The sequence below is a fragment of the Benincasa hispida genome, chromosome 3 (genome assembly GCF_027475165.1).
Source record: "Benincasa hispida cultivar pf3 chromosome 3, pf3_genome.v1.1, whole genome shotgun sequence".
In the NCBI taxonomy this organism is placed as follows: Eukaryota; Viridiplantae; Streptophyta; class Magnoliopsida; order Cucurbitales; family Cucurbitaceae; genus Benincasa; species Benincasa hispida.
The window spans coordinates 21,921,347-21,946,030 of NC_143480.1; the positions used below are offsets into that span (position 1 = coordinate 21,921,347).

The 24,684-nt window shown below is 35.0% G+C and overlaps 1 long non-coding RNA gene across 1 annotated transcript; it reads left to right on the forward strand.

Annotated features, from left to right (window-relative positions):
* The first annotated feature begins 8,893 nt into the window (after positions 1-8,893).
* Positions 8,894-11,331, forward strand: LOC120074009 (uncharacterized). Its single transcript, XR_005480866.2, has 2 exons — positions 8,894-9,399; positions 11,089-11,331. It is a non-coding gene; the product is annotated as an uncharacterized LOC120074009 (long non-coding RNA).
* Positions 11,332-24,684: the final 13,353 nt, after the last annotated feature.

A 24,684-nucleotide genomic window follows, 5' to 3' on the forward strand; every position in this document is an offset into this window, starting at 1 on the left:
AATTCGTTTGGAGTCATTAGAGTTGCAATTAAGTTGTAATTGAAGAAAGAAGTGAAGAAGGTCGAAGCAGCAGGAACTAAAAATTCAAATTTCTACTAGATACTCGATGCTCGATGGAATACTCGATGGCATAGTCGATGATATTCCATGAAATACTTGATGCACGATGCCATACTCAATGGCACTCGATGCGTTTACTCGATGATATTTCATGAAATACTCGATGGTACTCAATGCGTTCACTCGATGATATTTCATGAAATACTCGCTGCTTGATGCTTGATGCTTTACTTGATGGTTGATGGCATTTACTCGATGGTATTTTGTGAAATATTTAGTATTCGATGATGTTGGGTGTCATACTCGATGCATACTATGAAAAAGTAATAAAACATGCAAAGGAAGACTTCAGAATCAATAAACACTTAAACTACATTTAATTTGAGTTGGGCTTACTAGGCAACTCAGTAGGATTTATATTTAGATCTTACTGAGAAAACTTGCATGCACAACGCATATTCCACCATCGCATTCTACTCCATTATTTCATCGCATAACAACACACATCAATATCGCATGTTGGTACATACTCATGGGGGTGGTGCCTATGTTTCATGGCTTTATAGAGAAATTGCGAGGTCCAAACGGAAGCAAGGATTGTCCCAATTTTAAATAGTTCACATAATCAAAATTCATAGTTTAGAAAATTATGCATCAACATTAAATTACAGCATGCAATAAAGGAAGAGGAAGAGTTTGAATCAATTTACCCTTGAAGTCAAGTCTTCTATAAGAAAGCCTCTGTTCTCCGGTCATGAACAAACACGAACCTAAAAACTTCCAATGAGGACACCACCACAAAAGTTTCATCTGTATTCTCTATAGGGAAAGAGAATTCTTAGGATATGTGGGCTCTGAGTTTTGGAAAAATGGAAGAATGATTTGAGAATGAAATTTCTTTTTCTGTGTGTGCTTGAGAGAAACATGAGTGATTGAAAAAAAAGCAAATAAAATCACCCACAAGCACGATCAAATTGAGAGAAAAGAGGGAGATAGAGTTACAACTCCATCCTCAATTAATTTTTTAAAAAAGATTAATTAAATTCAAAACAATTTAATAAATACCAATTATTTAATATATATATATATATAATAACCATCTTATCATAAGTATATATTAAACTATATATTATATCAAATATAACACATAACTTAAAGTTTTTATATTGTATCAAATACAATATAACCTATAGTTTGTTTCTCTCTCAATAATGCATGGCTTTTAATAATTCACATTTATACTAAATTTAATTATATGAATCACTTCCATATAATTAATATTTGAATCATATTCAAAAATTTAATTCCTCCCAAATAAACTTTATATTATAATGTATCAAATACATTATATTAATTATATCACATGTAATTAATTTAAATTAATTATATCATATATAATTAATTCTCTCAATTAATTTGAACAATTCAAATTAATCCAAAATTAATTCTCAATAATTCTTATTAAGCTACAAAGGGACCTTATGGACCTGTAGATTGAAACTCCAATTGAATGAGTAATATAACATGCAACAGAAGACTTCGGAATCAATAAGCACTTAAACTACATTTAATTTGAGTTTTAAACATGTTATTCATATGACATTCATAAAAGGGTTTGAAACACATATTATCTTTGAAGATCTCTTCCACGAATTTAGCAAAATTTCACCAAGATTGAGATTAAATCTTCAAGAAGACCACCACCAAGATCTTCTCCATTATGCTCAAGAAGGAATGTGTAATGGAAACACTTAAATCAAGCTAAATTGAGGATGAACTAGTGAGGGTTGAGTTGGGTTTCTAGATTTTTTTCACTTCAGCAAGTAAACTCAGATCAATCCATAATCTTTCTGCATGGAGCTTCTATATATACATAGAAATCATGCAAATCAATAGGGTTGCATAGATGGCACCACCTGAAGGAACTCTTATTCCAGAGTACCTATGAGCGGAAATGAATCTTTCCAATTCAGTGTGACAGAATTTCCACTTATACATTCAAATATACAGATATGCATTCACAACGCTAAATTACTGGCATGCTTAAAGAATCAATAAATAAAAGACCGAGAGATCAAACCAGTTGAAGACTTTTCTTCACAGCAAATCTCGCTTTCACAGGAATGACAAGTTATTGTTCAGCAACTCCTAATCGTTTACCTCGAACAGTCTCCACACGAACAGAAGAAAATGGGGACGACACCACCACTCGGATCCCTCAGTATTCTCGGAATGAGAATCCAAAGGGTGGGCTTTGTTCAGATTTGGTAGAGGGGAGGAGGAAAGGAGATCATATACAATGATCAAGCAAGTGGGAGAAAGGCTCGTCTATCGTATAGACAAGATGCTTGATTGTTTAGGTGAAGTATACAATCATGTAGGAAAAGGTAAACGATCGTCTAAACGATCGTGTAGGAAAAACTAAGCGATCGTCTATACGATAATTTAGAAGAAAAAAAATCGGGGCCTAAATGATCGTTTAGTAAAAGATAAGCGGTCGTTTAGTAAAAGGTAAGTGATCGTTTAGTAAATAGTGCGCGGGGGTGTAAGCGTTAAGCGATCATTCAGCACTATCGTATAGGTAAGCGATCGTTCAGCACTATCGTATAGGCTCTGATTTTACTAAGAGATGACACACTTGAACACTATATCGCAAATGCTTGACACACCATGAGCTATTTAAGTGTCTCAATGCGATCTTCATCTTACTCATCCGTTATGAAAACATAAGAGATGCCGGCCAATTATCCCATAACTGTCCAATTAATAGATAATAAATATAATCACATTATATTCATAACCTATGGTTTAATATCATATATTAACCATAGTATTTTTTCTTCACTAGATATAAATCATATTTATATCCAATTTTCTCCAAATTAATGTATCTTATACATAAAGTTAATTATATTATATAATTAACTAGTTCAATTATATCATATATAATCGAACTCCCTCTTGTTAATTTGAACATTTCAAACTGACCCAAAAACTTATTCTCAACTTGTACCCAAGCTACCAAGGGGACCTTATGAACCTATGACTCAAAGCTCCAACAGTACGTGAATAACTGACTAAACTTTTTAGCCACGATATCTACCATTCGTTAACTGCCAGGCATTCCACTAAAGACCGACAACTGAACTCTTCTTACCATAGATATATTTCTATGTCCATTGGATATAACCAATCATCAGTATGATGACCCTTCACAGATGCTCGTAAGTACAGTTGGGCAGATTTACTGTTTTATCCCTATAGTTACATCTTACTCCTTAAGTACCACTGATCTCTCTAATAAACAATACAACAAATAGTCCTACCATATGTGAACACCTCTTGGGCCATGAGAAGGTGTGTGGTGCCACATCGTTCAAGCCCCGGGATCAACCCTTAAGGGAGCAATCTATCTACTTACTTCTGCTTCGGGGAAGGAGTGAACTCCATCTTGTGTAGCTGAGTTCCTTGCTCCCAATAGCAAGAGATCCCAACTCACTCAGGATTGAGGTCATGTTACCTATGGTCATCCTAGTGAAATGAAGTCTCTATCATGAACGGAGTCATATGACGAGACGTTATCACTTTGTGGTCAAGTCTTATACAAACTCTTTGTATAGGACGCCCCTACGTGCATGTCCCCTACACGAATGGTTAGGATCAGACAATCTGTGACAAGTCACAACACTTGTAACTATTCTACAAAGTGGGTCGCATCCATAGTGTTACCAGGATAAGGTTTCCCTCCTATATTCGTATACTACAGACCATTTTGGTTATCACTTAAGATATGATCCACTTGTATGTCACTATATACATGTTTAAGTTATATAATGACAACCAGGGATTTTAAGTTTATTGGTTTGTGGTAAAGCAAATAAAACATCTAAATGTGCAAAGTTAAGAAGTGAAATAAATATCATATATTATATATCACAAGCGTTCGTACAAAACTGTTTACAAACTACAGGACACGAGACTTTAGGGCATCAACCCCAACATCACCTACTTGGTGATAATTGCAAACTTCAATTGGAATTTGGTGAGAATCCAATAAAATGTAGTTAGTGGATTTTTCTCAAAAATTGGAAAAATCCATTAACATGATTTCAAAAATAATTTTATTTTATTTTTTAAAATTATTTTTATATAATTAATTCAAAAGTAATTAATTTAAATAAAACTAATTGTAATTTTTAATTTTAAATTAAACTTTTTAATTAAAAGAATATTAACTTAATATCTTGATATTAAATTAATAAAACACCAATTTCAACAATATAAATCAATTTCATATTTAAATCATAATTTAAATATTAATTGATTTTTCAATTTTGTTTAACTTAAATTAAATTAAACGTTTTTAATTGTATCATATACAATCAATTGAAAATCCTAAAATTGAATTTGAACATTTCAAATTCATAACCCTAATTTCATACATTAATACTCAATTTTCATTCCAATTTAAGAGCTAGTAGAGGGACCTAATGTACCTACAGATCATGAGCTCCAACAATTTGTAATTAATTCGTTAAACTCTTTAATCGAATTAATTATTATTCGTTAACTATCAAGACACACCACTATAGCTCGATAGTTGTACTCTTCTTACTATAGATATATTTATGTCCATGTAAACCATAATTAGTAAGTCGATCCTTAACAGGTCGTTCGTAATTACAGTTGGGTCAAAATTACCATTTTACCCCTATAAATACATCTTGTTCCTCAAGTTCCCATTGACCCTCTAATGAATAATTAATTCATAATACTACTTATGAATCATGTCTGTAACGTCCCGGAATCTAGGTAAGATTTAAATTAATTCGTGGAATTAATCGTTTCTTTTAATTCAAGACCAAAGTTTAGGCAATTAAATAATTTATTGGTGGTTTGAGTTTTTTTGGGAAAAGGGAAACTAGGGGTTGTTATATTTATTTTTTTATTTTTATTTTTATTTCTTTTTGTTTTGTTTTACCTTTACCTAAAGGAATTAGGGTTAAGGGTATGATTATCTAAAAAGGGGGACCTCAAGAAGCGTGCAGTAGAGAAAAAAAAGAGAAAAAAGGGAAAATCTTCTTCTCCTTCTCCCAGTCGATGCCTCCCTCTCCAAGCCCTCTTCTCCCAGCTAGTTTTCTTCTTCCAGACGCGCGAGGAGCTCGCCGCCTAGCCGTAGACGCCGTCGATCAGTACCAGGAGGTGTCACCATTCGTCGTAGATCAGAAGCTGCATTCGTCCAGACCTGAAGCTACGTTCGTTCAGACCTGAAGCTGCATTCGTCAGACCTGAAGTCATCGACCAAAAGGCGTAGCCATGTTCTTCTCCCAGGCCACGACGTCTTTCCCGTTTGCCAGCCACCAGCCTAAACCCAAGCACCATCCGTTAGTCTTGATGCGGCCAGTTCTGGTATTCGTCGAATCATGGTTGTTTCCACTCGATCTTTCTATTTGGGGGTAAGTTTCGGGTTCTTTTGGCAGCCCATCGTCATTGGTTATTCTTGGGCCAAATCTAATTTACCCATGGAACTTTGTGGTTGGATTCAGGAACTTGGGTGGTGAAGGAAGTTTCCAAGCGGAGTGGAGGTTCATTTTGGGGAAGTTTGGTATCCTTAGGTAAGTGGATGCAGTTACAATGCTTTTGTAGGTTGGGTTATGCTACTGTGTTTTGTGTCAAACTGTTGTTGTTGTTGTGTGGCCAGGTTAGACTATTCATTTGAAGTGTTAGAAGTTCGTTCGAGTGTGTGGGTTTCGTTGCTTTCGTACTTGCATTGAATTTTCTCATTGGGTCAGACTTAGGTAAGTGATTTACTAATGGTTTGCCCTCGAACCTAAGCATGCGTACCACTGGTTCTAATTGGAATGTAATATTTTTGTTATGTCTGTATATGAATGGATGATTGATGAAGGAATAGGTAGTCTTAGCATGATTCGTGACGTTGGATCAATGCTTATGTTTGTATGAGATTGCATGAGATTGCAGTGACTGTTAGCATTTCCATTGGGTTGTGCACATCGCATGCTATGAGCCTTCGGGCTCACACCCTATGCTTATGTACGGTGTCCTTTTGGGATCACCACTTATGTTTATATTAGTACCCACCGCGGTCACTACTTATGAAAACATGCCTTTGGGTTCGCCTCTTATACCTATGCCTATGCCTATGCCTACGATGTTGTTGTACACCCATGTCCCGATGGGAAGGCTAATAGATCGTTGAGTGGGCCCAGTAGTGGGTCGCTTACTAAGTATACTTTTATACTCATCCTTTTCCTTTCATGTTTTTCAAGTAAAGGTAGAGATAGATCAGCGAATGACAAGAAAGATCCGTGACCTGGCTATTTGGACGAATTATTGCTTCCGTACTTAGGTTTCATTTACTAGTGTCTAGTTTAGGAGTCAGGCATTTTAAAATCCCATGAGATATTTCTTGATTTCATTTATTGATTTATTTAATTGTTATTTATTTTAAAGTTGGGTTAGGGGTACCCCAAACGATATTTTCAGGATTTCTCTACTTTATTTATTTGCACTTTATTTAATAAAATAAAAATTTTATCTCTTTTATTTAATTATTCTTCGAAAAACGTATTTCCAAGCCTATGCATGCATAGAGTAGCATCCTAGGATCATACTAGAAATTTGGGTCATTACAATGTCCTCTATTATGAGAAGGCGAGACCCCGATTGTTCAAAACCTGGAATCAGCACTTAAGATAACAACCTATCTACTAACCCTAAAATGGGTAGGAGTGAATTCCATCTTGCAGGGCTATGTCCTCAGCTATCTATTCGGTCTTATCCCCAAAATGGAAGGCTTATTGAGCAGTGTTGTTGGACTACTCTCATCCATATAGATCAAAGGATAATCCCAAATAAACAGGAGTTCATAGCTGGCTCAGAATTAAGATCGAGTTATCCTAGGTTACTTTAATATGAAATAGTCAGTTTTAACGGTAAACGGTCATTATAAAGAAAAGTGACTATTTCATGGTCCAATCTATATGTAAACTCATTGCATAGGATGCCCCCACTCACATGTCTCTACGTGAAAGATCTATGGATCACATCATTTGTATTACCTATACAAAATGGGTCGCATCCAATAGTGTTACTAGGATGAGATACCCAATTTCATCCATATACTTATAGACTATTTAGGCTATATACTATTAATTTGATCCTGTTTATGTCACCACATAAAGTTAAAGTATTCATACTATAGCCATGGATATGTTTATCGGATTTTCATAATAGAATGCAATATCAAAAGTTTTATTGAATAAAATACTCAATAATATTTTATTGATAAATAGAATGTTTAACACAAAATTTATGAACTACGAGTTCTAGGACATTCCCAACACCAATGGTACTTGAATAATTAATTAAACTTCTTTAATTAAAATATTCAACATCCATTAATATCGGTCAATCTGCTAAAGACCGACAGTTGTACTCTTCATACTACAAATATATTTCTATGTCCATTAGATAAACCCAGTCAATAGTGCGATAATCCTTCACAAATTACTCGTAAGTATAGTTGGGCCAAAATTACCATTTTACGCCTATAGTTACATTTAACTCCTTAAGTATCATTGATCCCTCTAATGAATAATAAGTCATAGTCCAACTATGACCAAACCCCTCTTGGGCCAGGAGAGGGTGTGGAGCCATATTGTTCAAGCCCTAGAATCAGCACATAAGGGAACAATTTATCTACTTACCCCAACATTAGGAAATGAGTGTCTTCCGTCTTGTATAGTTATGTTCCCAGCTCCCCAATCAGACGAGTACTCATAATAGTAAGCTTATTGAGTCGAAAATCTGGCCACTCTCACCCATACAAATCAAATGACCGCCTTCATAGGCAGGAGTTCACAACTCACTTAGGATTCAGGTCATGTCACTTATGGTCATCTTGGTGAAATGTAAGTCTCTACAATTAACGGCGTTATATAAAGAGGCTATTCATTTCGTGGTCCGATCTTATACAAACCCCTTTGTATAGAATACCCCCACTCACAATTCTCTACATGAATGATCAAAATTAGATCATTTGTAGCACTTTATAACAATTGTAACATGTACAAAGCGGGTTGTATTTGTAGTGTCACCAGGATAAGATATCCAGCCTTATCCATCTACTACAGACCATTTAGGTTATCACTTAAACATGATCCACCTGTATATCTCTACATACATGTTTAAGCTACAGAAGATAACCTTGGATGTTAGTTTATTGGTTTTTGTGGGTTAATGCTACTAAATAAATAAAATGGTTTGAACATCACAATTACAAATTATAGGACTCACGAGATTTAAGGTATCAATCTCAACAATCTCCCGCTTGTCCTAAAGCTAGTGAGGTGTATATAAAAAAAGTCACACTAATAAAAGTACACAAACAGTAAACTAGGGCATAAAACGCGCCTAGTACAAAATCTCCCACTTACCCTAGACTAGATGTGGACAGTCCCATAGACCCCATACTGTAAAGTCCCAAATTTTTATTCCTATTGTACTTTCAGTAATTTCTAGTATTAAAGAGAATTTTTGGAATTTTGAAAATTATAATTGGATTACTAAGTTGTAATTACTAATAAAGGGATGTTACAATTTAATTGTTTAATCAGAGAAAATTGTGAAATTTGGACTTTTGTCATCTGAATTTAATTTTGGAGTTATTGTCGAAAATTGAAGCCATTTTGGGGAAAAGTGGCTGAGTTTTGAATTGGAAGTTGTTGGAGAAAAAAAAAAGGAAAAAGAATAAGTGTTGAAAGGAAGAAAAAAATAACATAAGATAAAATATAATAGAATAAAATAAAGTATTTTATTTTATTTTTATTTTATATTTATATTTTCTCTTTCTCTTTCTCTTTCTCTCCCTCACCCCTCTCCTTCCCCCTCACGCCAACACTCCGCCCCCCCTTCCATCTCTATCTCGTAGTTGAACCCTCGCCAGCAAGTCATGTTCGCCCATGACCCAGTTAAACTACGTTCGCTCGTGACCCAGCACTGCCGTCCCTCCTGCGTCTCAGTCGTGCCACCCAACATTCCACTCATCGAACAACCCAACTGCGTGACCCGCTGTTCCGCCCGATTCAGTGACGTCCGAAGTCACCGCCCCAGCCCAGGCAGCTGTTCGCTCGCCCAGCTAACCTCTCAGATGCAAAGTCGCACCACGCCGCCGCTCATCCAGATCCACCATCACATATCTCCTCCGCCACCGCGCCCTTCTTCACACCAACCTTGCCAGATTCGTCACTGCCGTCTGCATTTATCTGATGCTGCCTCTCCCTTGTCGTCGTCTTGGGTGCCGTCATATCTATTTGGGTAAGTTTGTGCTATTTTAATTGGATTTCTTGGCTGATGGTGTTTTGCTTCAATCTATTTATACATATTTGTTTGGGCTTTAAAATCGATTTTTAGAGAAGCGTTGGAGTTAAAAGTATGTTGTTAAGAGGATTTGGAAGTGGTTTCGACAGCTTTTGGGTATGTTTTGGGGTCTTTGTCGATCATTTTTGGATACACACTAAGTAATGGCTTATTTATTGATTCAATTATTCGAGAGTAAAGGTTGAATTTGTGACTAGAGTTGTCAGGTTGTATTGATTTTGTAGCATGAGGTGATGTTTGGACCAACACACTTTGGGTAAGATTATTGGGAATTATTTTGTTAATTTGGTTATTAGAACTAAGCTCTTTTTATTAATTGTAAATTTGGATTATGTTTAGGCCTGATTCAAGATTCATCTACGCTAGGAGGAAAATTAATTTGCTTGTCGCTTAGACATAATTTTGAGTAAGTAATCTTATTACTTAAACTGCCCTAGTGCCAGACAATGATAATTATGATTTGTTGAAGATTATTAGTTAGCATAATGTTTATGTATGCCTTCGTTGACTGAAGTTTGAAAGGACTGAAGCCAGGTATTGATAAATATGATTTACTGAGGATATATTGATGGTTTGATATTTATGTATGTCTTGTTGACATGAGGGTTTAAAAGACTAGTTGCGCATAGAGATGTTTGAATACTAGTATGATTTGAGTATATTATTGTTATTGGAGATCCTGCGGAATCTGAGTATGATGAGATGCATATGTATCTTATAGAGCTATGATGAAGAAATTTATATGTGTGTTTTAGAACCATGATGATGAGATGTATATGTATGTTATAGAACCATGATGATGAGGTGTATATGTATGTTATAGAACCATGATGATGAGGTGTATATGTATGTTATGAGACTAGAATGGCGAGAGGTATATGTATGTTGTAAAATCATAATGATGAGATGTATATGTATATTATGGGACTAGGATGATGAGACGTATAGGTAGGTTGTAGAACTATGATGATAAGGTGTATATGTATGTTATAGAACCATATTGTGATACTTGGGATGTTGAGATTGTGATAGTGTCCTCACAGATTAGTTAGATGCCCACTTGATGTTTTGTTTCCTTCAGGATTCACCAGAGGTGGTGTTATCCTTCGAGATTCACCAGAGGTGATGTTATCCTTCGGGATTCACCAGAGGTTGTGTTTCCTTCTGGATTCACTAGAGGTTGTGTTTTCCTCGGGATTCACCAGAGGTTGTGTTTCATACGGAACTCACAAGAGGTTATGCTTCCTTTGGGATTCACTAGAGGTTGTGTTTCCTTTGGGATTCACTAGAGGTTGTGTTTCCTTCGGGATTCACTAGAGGTGGTGGTTTCCTTCAGGATCCACCAGAAGTTGTGTTTCCCTCGGGATTCACTAGAGGTGGTGCTTTTCTTCAGGACTCACCAGAGGTTGCGGGTCCTAGGATACTTACTAGAGGTAGTGGACATACTTAACTACAGTAGGATGAAATTTAGTTATTCATGTATGTATGTGTCCTATGAGGACTAGAGAAGTTTATATGTGCCACCAGAGGTAGGCATCTAGAGGACATAGATACCTAGCCTGACCCCAGTAGTGGGGTTACTTACTGAGTATTTTATACTCATTCTTTCTTATGTTGTTATTTCAGGTAAAGGTAGAGATGCACCGGCGATCGACAAGCAAAATCCATGATCAAGCCACTGGGACCAGTTTTATACTTTCGTTCATGATATTTAAATTTCTTTTCATGTTTTTCAACTTTCAATTTTGATGTTTGATACTTACTATTAAGATTTGTTTTCAGACATATTTATTATCATTTATGATTTATGGGTACCCTATCGTTTATTTTTATATTTGAATTTAATGAAGGTCTTTTGAATTTACTTTATTTATTTAGCATTTATTTCACTATAAAAGGGTGTCGTTTTAAGTTCCATGCATACATGTGTTTAGTAACGGCCCAACTTGAGTCCTAGGGGGTCAGGTCGTTATATATACTCTACAGGTGACCCTTAAACACCTTAGCCGTGAGGGCCTTTTTAATGGATTAACAAGACGACCACGTCCCCTCGATGCACAATCTCCTGAATGAGATGATACTTTCGTTCTATGTGCTTTCTGTGCTTGTAACTCCTAAGCTCTTAGAAATTAGCTACAACACCACTATTATCACAATAAAGGGTGATGGGCTTAGACATATTTGGAACCACTTCCAGATTAGTTAGGAACTACCTGAGCCATACAGCTTCCTTAGCAGCTTCACAAGTTGCTACATACTCAACCTCCATTAGTGGAGTCAACAATGCACCCCTGCTTGATGCTTCTTTAGACTATTGCCCCTTCATTAAGAGTGAACACTGATCCTGATATGGATTTCCTAGAATTCTTATCAGTTTGAAAGTCAGAATTTGTGTATCCTATAATGATCAAATCCTTAGAACCATGCACAAGCATATAATCCCTCATTCTCCGTAGATACTTGAGGATGTTCTTAGCGGTGGTCCAGTAATCAAATCCTGGATTAGACTGATATCTACTGACTATCCTTATTGCATAGCAGATGTCAGGTCTAGTACATAACATTGCATACATCAGGCTACCAACAACCGATGCATAGGGGATCCATCTCATTTCCTCAACTTCTTGAGGTGTCTTAGGACATTGTTCCTTAGACAAAATAACTCCCTGCTTGAAAGGTAGTAAACCCCTCTTGGAGTTCTACATGGAAAACTTGGCAAGCATCTTTTCAATGTACGATGCCTGAGACAATGTCAACGTTTTGTTCTTTTGATCTCTAAAGATCTGAATGTCTAGAACAAACTGTGCCTCTCCCAAATCTTTCATTTGGAATTGAGTCGCTAGCCAATTCTTAATTTTAGTTAGCACACCTATATCGGTCCCAATGAGTAGGATATCGTCTACATACAGCACTAGAAAAGTTACTGAACTCTTGATGATTCTTTTGTAAACGCAGGGTTCATCAACATTTTGATTAAAGCAATAAGATTTGATCGTTGTATCAAATCTTATATTCCAAGATTGAGAATCTTTCTTCAATCCATAAATGGATCGATTAAACTTACAAATCTTTTGCTCTTGACCTTGGGTTATGAATCCCTCAGGTTGCTCCATATAAATGGTTTCCTCAAGATTGCTATTCAGAAAAGCAGTCTTGACGTCCATTTGTCAAATCTTATAGTCATAATATGAGGCAATGGATAGGAGTATCTAGATAGACTTCAACATGGTGACAGATGAGAAAGTCTCCTCATAGTCGACTCCCTCAACTTGGGTGTTTGCATTTGCCATAAGTCTAGACTTGAAGGTTTGTACCTTCCCATTAGCACCCTGTTTTTTCTTGTAGATCTACTTGCAACCTATAGGTTTTACTCTATCAAGTTGATCTACGAGATCCAAAACTAAATTGAAGTATATAAACTCCATTTTGAGATCTATAACTTTGATCCACTCATCTTTGTCAACATCCTCCATTGCGTTCTTGTAAGAAAATGAATCTTCAACATCTCTGTCAGCTATGATAGCTAGGGTTTCTGTTAAACCCATATAACGAATAGGCAGGTTCGTAACCTTCCCACTATGTCAAGGCTCCCTCAACGCTTGACATGGATGTGACATACTAGATGAACCAACTTCAATAACTCTTGTTGAGGTGTTGGGTTGTTCAACAACTCTTGTTGAAGGTTCAGTAGTTTCATTGGAAAATTCACTCAACACTATCTTACTGTGGGGCTCATGCTCTTTTATGTAGTCATCTTCTAAAAAAGTAGTGTTTGTCAACACAAACACTTTATTTTCTTTAGAATTGTAAAAGTAACCACCTCTCATTCCTTTGAGATAACCTACAAATAGGCACAATGTTGAATGAGGTTCCAATTTCTTAGGGCCTCAAGCACATGTGCTGGGCAACCCTAGATCCTGAAATAACGCAAACTACTTTTACGACCATTTCATAATTTCAAAGGTGTTCTAGTAACACTTTTGGATGGAACACAGTTCAAAATGTAAGTTTCAATCTGTACTGCATAACCCCAAAATGAGTTAGGTAAGGAAGTATAACTCATCATAGACCTACCCATGTCCAACAGGGTTTGATTTCTCTTTTCTTATACACCATTATGCTGAGGTGTACCAGGTGCTGAGAGTTGGGATACAATTTTATGTTCTATCAAATAGTTTTGGAATATAAGATCCAAATACTCTCCACCTCGATTAGATAAAATTGTTTCAATTGTTTTATTTAATGCATTTTCAATTTCAGCCTTAAACTCTTTGAACTTTTCAAAAGTTTTAGGCATATGTTGCATTAAATAAACATACTAATATCTAGAATAATCATAAGTAAAAATGATAAAATATTCAAACCCTTCTCTTGTCTTAACATTCAGACCACAGAGATCTGAATGTATAAGTTCTAAGGGTTCTTTGGTCTTGTGACCTTTTCCAATAAAAGATTGTTTAGTCATTTTGCCTTCAAGGCATGACTCATTTACAGGTGAAGAATTTTCTTCTAACTTGCTTAGAAGTCCATTCTTGACCAGTCTCTCAATCCTATTGAGATTTATGTATCCTAATCTTAGATGCCAAATATGGGCATTTTCCTTAGGAGAATTTTTTTGTGTTTTATTTTGAGTTATCGTAGTTTTAAACAATTCAATATTTAGGAGAGTTTTAATTGCTAATGGTCTTAGCACATATAAATTATTTTCCAGCTTAGCAAAACAATATATTGATACCATTTCTATAAATAAATATTTTATTTACATTAAACGATAAAGTATAATTTTGTTCAAGTAAACACTTTACAGAAATTAGGTTCCTCTTTAATTTAGGAACAACATATACATTTTCCAATAAAACATAACTGTTCTATAAAGTAAGCTAGAGTCCTCTCACTATCCAAGCTGAGACAACATGTCTAGTTCCAACACGCATTGTCATCTCTCCAGCCTTCAATCGCCGCCAGGAACTAATTCCTTGAAATGAAGAACAAACATGGTTAGTGGCACTTGAATTTATAATCCAGGCCGAATCATCATTCTCCACTAAACAAGTCTCTAAAATAAGTAAATCACATTTGCCTTGCTTGGCCTTCTTCTTTTATGCCAAGTATTTAGGACAATTCCTCTTCCAATGTCCCTCTTGGTTGCAATGGAAACAGATTCCCTTTGCAGCCTTAGCCTTTTTGCCCTTCTGGATAGCAACTGGTAGGTTAGCTTTCCCATTTCCACCTTTTTTCTTCTTCTACTTTTTGGTGCTGGAAAGGCACAAACTTAGTTCCATTGGGTTCTATACCTAATGCAACATAAGTCTAAAGCACTTGAAATGTTTAAGGAATGTAAGACTAAAATTGAAAACTTATTAGGTAAAAAGATAAAAACACTACGATCTGATCGTGGTGGAGAGTATATGGACTCAAGATTCCAAAAATATATGATAGAACATGGAATTATGTCCTAACTCTCAGCCCTTAGTACACCTCAACAGAATGGTGTATCGAAAAGGAGAAACAGAACCCTGTTGAACATGATTCGGTCTATGATAAGCTATGCTCAACTTTCTGACTCGTTTTAGGGATATGTAGTAGAGACTGTTGTTTATATTTTGAACAGCGTTCCCTCGAAGTGTGTTTCTGAAACACGTTTTAAGTTATGGAGAGGTCGTAAAGGTAGTTTACGCCACTTTAGAATTTGGGGATGTCCAACCCATGTGCTAATGGTAAACCCCAAAAGGTTGGAACCTCGTTTAGAAGTATGCCTATTTGGAGGCTACTCCAAGAAAACAAGAGGTGGGTACTTCTTTGACCCAAGTGAGAATAAAGTATTTGTATCGACAAATGCTACCTTCTTGTAAGAAGACCACATGAGGGATCATAAACTACGAAGCAAAATTATTTTAAGTGAAATTTCTAATGAATCTACTGAGACTTCAACAAGGGTTGTTGAAGGGGCCGATACATCAACAAGGGTTGTTGATATAAGTTCATCTAATCATTCACATCCATCTCAAGAGTTGAGATTGCCTCAATGTAGTGGGAGGGTTATGAACTCACATGTACGCTACGTGTGTTTAACAGAAGCCCAAGATGGTGTTGAAGATCCATTATCTTATAAACAAGCAATGGTGATGTTAACAAGGATTGATGGATTAAAGCCATGAATCAAGAAATGAAGTCTATGTACTTTCATTATGTCTGATAGCTAGTAGATCAACTTGAAGGGGTAAAACCTATAGGTTGTAAATGTTGGGAATATCCTAAAACTCACAGTTCGTAATATATGAAACATATTCTATTTTTCAATAAAAGTATTATTAAAATTGCATTATGTTATAAAATCCAATAAACGAATCCATAGATATAGTATGAATACTTTAACTTTATGTAGAGACATGAAAGAGGATCAAGTTATAGTATATAACCTAAAAGGTCTATAAGTATATGGATGAGATTGGGTACCTCATCCTGGAGACATTATAGATGCACCCCACTTTGTATAATGATACAAACTATGTGATCTTGAAATCTTTCATGTGGAGACATGCGAGTAGAGACATCCTATACAAAAGACGTTTGCATAAGATTGGACCATGAAATAGTCACTCTTCTTTATAATGACTGTTTACTGTTAAAACAAACTGTTTCAATTCGATGACCTAGGGTAACCCGATCTTAATCTTGAGTTAACTATGAACTCCTGTTTATTCAGAATTATTCTTTGATCTTCATAAGTGAGAGTAGTTCAATAACACTGCTCAATAAGCCTCCCATTTTAGGGATAAAACTAGATAGATAGTTGGGGACATAATCCTATAAGAATGAACGCACTCCTACCCAATTTCAGGGTTAACATATAGATTGTTCTCTTAAGTATTGATTCATGGTCTTGAACAAATGGGTCCGACCCTCTCATGATAAAGAGAGACATGGTTTATTAGTTAGACTATAAACCAATTGTTCAATAGAGGATCAGTGGTGACTTAAGGAGCAAGATGTATTTACAGGGATAAAACAGTAATTTTGACCTAGTTGTAAATACGAACAACCTGTGAAGGATCAACTTACTGATCATAGTTAAATCAAGTGGGCAGAAATATATCTACAGTGAGAAGAGTGCAACTATTGAGTTATAGTGGTATGTCTCGGTAGTTAACAAATATTAATTAAATTGGATTAAAGAGTTTAACCTATTAATCTCAAATTGTTACAGCTCATGATCTGTAGGTCCATCTACTAGCTCGTAAAGATTAAATCTTGGACTAAAATATTATGTGAATTTGAAATGTTCAAATTCAATTTTAGGGTTTGGATTTGAAATGTTCACAATAAATTTTGAGGTTTAGATAATTATATTCGATATAATTAACATTTAAATTTATTGAAATTAAACGTAATTGGAGTGTTAAAAATATTTAAATAATGATTTAAATATTGATTACATGAATAGGGATTCATGTTTGAATTAAATGTTTTATTAATTTAATATTTGATATTAAATTAAAGTTAATTTTAAATTTAAAAAGGAAATTCAATTTCTTGAAATTGAATTTAAATTATATTTAATTTAATTTTAAATTAAATGCAATTAATTCATTTGAAATTTGAAAAACTTTGAGTTTTAGTGAAATTATCCAAGTTTGAGATTTCTAAGTGGATTTTTCCACAATTCAACACCTAGCCCACTTCTATAATACAACTTGAAATGTCAAGTTGCTGAAAGACAAGTGCTTGCATGTTTGTATTGATTAAATACTTCAATATTCTGTTTTTAGAGGCATGCATTCAGATTTTTTAGAAAAATCTGTAGATTTCTTAAGTTGCTCTCAAACCCTTTCCAATCCATCTCCAATTCCCTTCCAATTCAGAGTTCCACCATTCAAATCCAAGGCTGAGAATAGTATAGAAGATTCTCTTGATGGTCTACTAAATATTTGAAGGTCAAATACCTGAAGATTAGCAAGTAATTGAAGAAAATCTGCAAAGGGTGTACATCTAAAACCCTTTTTACTTAAAACTTGTATTTTAGCATGCTTGTGACTCAAATTAAGTGTAATTAGAGTGCTTAATGATTTTGTTAGCTGCCATTTTATGCATGTCTAATCTATCAGTAAATAGATCTACAAGAGAGAAAGAGGTGTAGATAGAAAGATACAGACATTTAAAGCTAGACTTGTGGCAAAGGGTTATACCCAGGTTGAGAGAGTGGATTATAAAGAAACTTTCTCACATGTTTTCATGTTAAAGTCTATTAAAATTCTCTTGTCCATAACATGAAATATGGAAAATGGACGTCAAGACTGCCTTTTTCAATGGCAAGCTTGAAGAGACTATCTACATGAATCAACCAGAATGATTCATTGAACAAGTTTAAGATCAAAAAGTTTGCAAGCTTAATCGATCCATTTATGGACTAAAACAAGTATCTCAATCTTGGAATATAAGATTTGATACTGCGATCAAATCTTATGGCTTTGATCAGAATGTTGATGAGCCTTGTGTTTACAAGAAAATCATCAACAACTCAGTAGCTTTCCTCATGTTGTATGTGAATGATATCCTATTCATTAAGAATGATGTAGGTTTTTTGACTGATATAAAGAAATGGTTGACCACCCAATTCTAAATGAAAGATTTAGGAGAGGCGCTGTAACAACCCCACTTCCTAGGACTACTAAAAAGAGGATCGTTACTGCATGCATGCTTAAATATTCGCATTGAGGAAAATAAAGTAAAATAAAATAGAATAATCATGATTTTGAACTGCTTTAGGTATATAAGAAAATGTTCTATCATTATCTCAAGATCTTAAATCGTTCAACCCGGGCACCCTTTTTAACATGAAATGAGTTATATAAAAAAAATTATAATAAACCACGAAATGTGATAAAAACAAAACATGAGAAAATATAAAGGGTCAAATTCGGAAGCGAAATCTAGTTCCTTTGGCACTGTCAGAATTCCTCTTGTTAGTTGATAACGGGCAGAAATGCACGTTATCATAGTGTTAAGTTCTTAAACAATGCTAGCTTGCGTTGATAAAACATGTTAAATTGCATCCAAAAAGCATTAAATTCATAATATTGCAGTTGCATGCGCTCATCGCATTAGAAGAGTTGATTTTTTGTATTTTTGTGCAGAATATGCGATGACGCAAGGCGGAAATTGCGATCATAGAAAATTATTGGTCGAGCACAACATTACCGCAAGGCTTTGCGGTGATCATGTTCGTAAATATTCGCCCGAGAAGGATTGTCGCAACTTAGTCAGCGCAACATGGTGGGCGCATCTGGGTGAAAGGCTAATTAATCGCGATGGAAAAGAAAGTTGATGACAGTCGAATCCAAATTAAGTTGACAGCTGATAACGATCACAAGTACATTTAGCTTTTCGGTGACAAATATTCGACGCATCAGTCAGGAATTAAAGTTGTCCCATCTGTACAATCATGAGAGAGAAGCCACCTTTCACCCTGGATGTTCTATAAATACCAAGGGCATTCTTCAAAAAAGGGGTCGATCGGTTAATCGATTGATCAGTTGTTTAGTTCACCAGTTTACGAATTTTAGAGTTCAGCTCGTCTTTGTGCATAGTTTTCTTTTCATTTTAAGGCGGAGCAAGAGAAGAGTGGTGATGCCGGAGATCGCTCAGGCCAACTCGAGAGAGAACCTTTGAGCACGAGTAGAAAAACAGTGTAAAAGCCTGGGCAGCAAGAGAATGCTACTAGGCCCTTTATTCTATACTTTCATTGTTATTTTGTACTTCATCTTTATATTTATACAATGGCAATTCTATTCCTACATCTGTTCACTCTCTTAGCACGCATGAGTAGCTAAACTAGTCGAATGGGTTGAGAAGAACTAAGCTAACATGACCTAGGAAGTTCATTGCTTGCGATTGTCTTATTTTATATTGTGCCAAATACCCTTTAGAGCTACTTAAGAGAGAGTCTAAAGAAAGAACCTAATGACTCGAGAGAGCTAGGTTAGAATCTGGACTCGAGAGAGCAAGATTAAAACTGCATAAACAAGAGATAGGGACTTAGAGATAAGCTCTGTTTGTCAACCTGTATCGCATGCATTCTAAAGATGGGAATGATATTATGTGATCACCTTATTTGTGTGTGTGTCATTTTGTCATCGCATAAATAAGAATAGAGGCTTATGCGTAGGTCCTATAGACTTAGTGCATATGTCGCATGCATTCTAGTCTTAGAAGTCGTGGCATTCGCACCGAGAGGTGGTTTACTGTTGTATGCATGTTGCATGATCGCATAGCATGAATGCATCCTAGAAAGTGTTAGCCGAAACTTTTCTCAACCTGTTCACCGCATGCTCATCGCATTTCCCGTTTAATCAACTCTTTTCAAACCCTGCCGTATTTATTTATTTTTCATTAACACAAACAACAATCCAAATAATTTAATTATTTATCCGGTTACCACAAAGTTTTCATAAAAATTACCAACGCAACCTGTTTTCACAAGTCCCTGAGTTCGACCCTAAACTTACCAGGAAACTTAGTAGAATTTACACTTGGATTCCGCCTGAGGAAACTTGAGTGCACAACGCAATTTCACCATCGCATATCATCCATAATTCACTTCATAAAAATCAAGCACCATCAGTCGCCCGAGTGTCCTTGTCCTTACCTGAAAAAAAAAATAAAGATAAAGATTGAGTATAAAATACTCAGTAAGTGATCCCATTACTGGGATCAAATTATGCATCCACAAGCAAAGAAAGGTAGCTCGTGGATCATACAGCTACATCGATTTTTTATGATGAAAGGAAAACCAAAAGATGTACTATCTTGCCTTGAAACGCATGTCTAGCGGCCCATAGGCACACTGTCAAACATGAAAATAACATGAACATGAGCCCATCGACTCATGCATGTCTAGCGGCCCGTAGGCACACCATCAAACATGGAAATAACATGAACGTAAACTTGTCGGCTCACGCATGTCTAGCGGCCCGTAGGCTCGCCGTCAAATATGAAAATAACATGAACGTAAACATGTCGGTTCACGCATGTCTAGCGGCCCGTAAGCACGCCGTCAAACATGAAACATGAAAAAAAAAAGCAAACATGAACGTAAACCTGTTGGCTCACGCATGTCTAGCGGCCAGTAGGCACACCGTCAAACATGGAAATAACATGAACGTAAACCTGTCGGCTCACGCATGTCTAACGACCTATAGGCACATCGTCAAACATGAAACTAGACCCATAGGTCATCTAAAATAAAACATGCATCAAGGTGAGATAGTCAACCGCTCTACTGGTCTATTCATGCATCACATACATAATATCAGTATTGATTAGAAATTCAAACATGCTCATAATACTTGTAACTGCCATGAAACAAGCAAAACATAATGAAAAAAAAAAAAAAAAAACCATGCTCAAGAGTCCACTAAGTAACTTTATGGGTCTAGTCTAAGTCGCTTGGCACGAAGGCACCGGTAATAGTATCACTTACCTCAACTTGGTCTCAAAAGTCTACACAAATAACTCCTTAATAGCCCTTGGATAAAACTCAAATCAATCCTAAGACATTAACCACAAGTTTAGTTTAGCAACTATGACCTAGGAAGTGAGTCAAAAATTAAATAAATCCTCGGGGTCCAAGTCCAAAGGATAACCAACCAACTTACATAAAACTTACCTAACTCCAAAAATTCTCCATCGAAAAGAATGGTCTCTTCTTTGATAGAAATGCCCTAAACTCTTCCAAAATCCTAATCCTGAAAGTCGACACAGTGGGTAATAACCAAAATTGTTTCCAACACAAAGTGACACTCCAAAATCTCAAAAACCAACCCTTGCCCAAAATAAACCAACTCTTACCCAACTCAAATAGGTAGTGGCGGTCAAATGTGTCGATTTGTGGCTGGGCGCGGCGGCAGAAGCGGAGTTGTACGGGTGGGCGCGGCGGCTCGCGGTCAACCCAACGGTCCAGACATCGGCAGACGAACAGTGGCTCTGTTGCTGCGACGGACGCGCTGACGCCAGCGAAGCAATAGTCAGCGGCAGCGGCGACTAGGGTTTGGAAAGGAACGGAAGAAGAAGAAGAAAAAAAAAGAAGAAGGGAAGGGCGCGTGGGCCTTGAGGAGAGAGAGAAACTTATTTTTTTTTCTTTTTCCTTTTATTTATTTTTAGCCTTTCCACAAGTATATATAAAAGACTAAACTTTTTCCTTTTTCCTTTAAAAAAAACAAATTCCCTAATCATTTTCCAAAATATATATACTTATATATTTTTTTCTTTTAAAAACTCCAATAAACACATTTACTTATCTCCATAGATAATCAAATCTCCAAATGCAAGCCAAAATAAAACTCAATTAATTCTAAATAATTAAATTATATTTTAGCTTAGCCAAAAACATAAATCTCATATAATTTATCCAAGTAGCCAACATAAAAAAAACTTAAGTACAAAATAAATCAGGATGTTACAAGCGCGATTTGTTCAAGGGATCCAGTTCATCAAGGATCATAAGAATAAAAGGTTGGCCTTGTCTCAAGCATCGTATATTGATAAGATGCTTGTCAAATATTCGATGCACAATTCGAATAAGGGTCTAAGGAGCAGTGTCCTAAGACTCCTTAAGAGGTTGAGGCAATGAGACGAATTCCCTATGCATCGACTGTTGGTAGCCTTATGTATGCAATGTTATGTACAAGAACTAGCATTTGCTATGTAATAGGGATTGTCAGTCGATATCAATCCAATCCAGGATTAGATCACTAAACAACGGTCAAAACAATCCTCAAATACCTTCAGAGAACAAGGGGCTATATGCTTGTATATGGAGATAAGGATTTGATCCTTACAGGATACACAGACTCTGACTTTTAGACTGATCGGGATTCTCGAAAATCTACATTAGGACTAGTGTTTACTCTAAATGGAGGAGCTATAGTTTGGCGAAGTGACTAGTGTTTACTCTAAATCTACATTAGAACTAGTGTTTCCTCTAAATGGAGGAGCTATAGTTCGAAAATCTACATTAGAACTAGTCTCATTAATGTCGTTAATAATAAAGACTTACATTTCACCAAGATGACCATAGGTGACATCATCTGAATCCTAAGTGAGTTAAGAACTTTTACCTATGAAGGCGATCCTTTGATTTGCATGGGTGAGAGTGGCCAGATCACCGGCTCAATATGCCTACAATTTTGAGGATTTGTCTGATTGGAGAGCTAGGAACACATCTACACAGGATGAAATTCACTCCTTCTCTAATGTCGGGGTAAATAGATAAATTGCTCCCTTAAGGGCTATTTCTGAGGCTTGAACAATGTGGCCACTCCTTCTCTTGGCTTGAGAGGGATTTGGTCATAATTGGACTATGACTTATTGTTCCTTAGAGGGATTAGTGGTACTTAAGGAGTTAGATGTAACTATAGGGGCAAAATAGTAATTTTGGCCAAACTGTACTTACGAGAAATTTGTGAAGGGTCAGCACATTGTTGACTGGTTAATATCCAATGGACACAGAAATATATCTATAGTGCGAAGAATGCAACTATCAGTCTTTAATGGAATATCCGACAGTTAATGGATGTTGAATAATTTAATTAAAAGAATAATTTAATTAAAGGAGTTTAATTAATTATTCAAGTACCATTGGAGCTTTAAGCTACAAGTCTATGAGGTCCCCTCTATAGCTCAACAGGGATTTAATGAGAGTCAGTTTTGGATAATTTGAATTGTTCAAATTAATTGTGGGAAATAATTATATATGATATAATTAATTTTACTTAATTATATATATGATATAATTACTATAATATATTTAATACATTATAATATAAAGTTTATTTGAGAAGAAATAAATATTTGAATATGATTCAAATATTAATTATATGAATTGGATTCATATAATTGAATTTATTATAAATAGGATTTATATTAACTATCGTTGATGAGAGAATTATAACTATAGGTTATATTGTATATGATACAATATTAAACCATAGGTTATATGCTATATATGATATAACATATGGTTATATATATATATATATATATATATATATATATATATATATATATATATATATAGTTTTATATTAAATTATAATTAATTTATTTTTTCATTTTAATTTTAATTTTAAATAAAAGGAGGAAAATAGCTTCCTTCCCCTAAATTTTCTCAACTCTCACATAGTGAGTGGGAATGTGGTTTTCTTCTGAGAGTTCATCCTTCTTCACAAAGCTCTCTGTATGTGATGGGATATAGAAAAATCTTTGCAAAAATTTTCTCCCAAATCTCTCATATTCCTTTCCCTCTCCAAAAATCACAAAGCCCACTAAACTCCTGTGATTCTCATACCAGAGAATACAAAAATCACTAAGTATTGTAATTAAAGTATGACCATTATGCCAGCTGAGCTACGCTCTTGTTGGCATGATTCAATATTTGTATATAGAAACTAAAAGTAAATAATTACTTAACTAAATATAAGAGATCAATTAAATTTAACATTAATTATTGTTATGTTAATTCATTATTTAATTTATGAAATAAAAAATAAATAAATACTTTTTAATTAACATAATTAAATGAATAAATTAATGAATTAAAATATTGATAATTAATAATAATAATAATATTAAATAGTTAAGATGACATAAAATATTAATGGTAAAAATATTAGTTGAAATTTATGAAATCTAAATAATATATTGATATTTAATAAATAATTAAAATTAATAATAATAAATTCTTGATATCTAAGAAGCACAGACACATGTACGGATACACGATACGGATACGATACGATACAACAATATGTTAATTTCTAAAAAACTAAGATAAGGATACATTGAAGATACGTTATATGTGTGTGTCTAATTAATTGCTATAATACTTATTTTAAGTTAGATTAAAATATATTCAAGAAGAGAGTGAAAACTTGAAAAAAAAAGTCCAGTAACATCGAATGATTATTGTTGATCGACTAGAATAGACGGTAGGAAAGAAGTAGAAGATGAAGATTGAAAAATGAAGTTGAGGATGAAGGGAGTGTGAATCATAATTTAAATAGTGAGAGAGAAGGGAAGAACGAAGATTTAATTACGTTTCGAGTTTTTTTTAATGTTTTATCATTTTTAATTTATTTTGATTTGGATTGCTTAATTTAAGTGGATTTTTATGTTTGGAAGTGATTTTAAAATGGTTGAAATCACTTTTGTCATTTTCAAAATCAC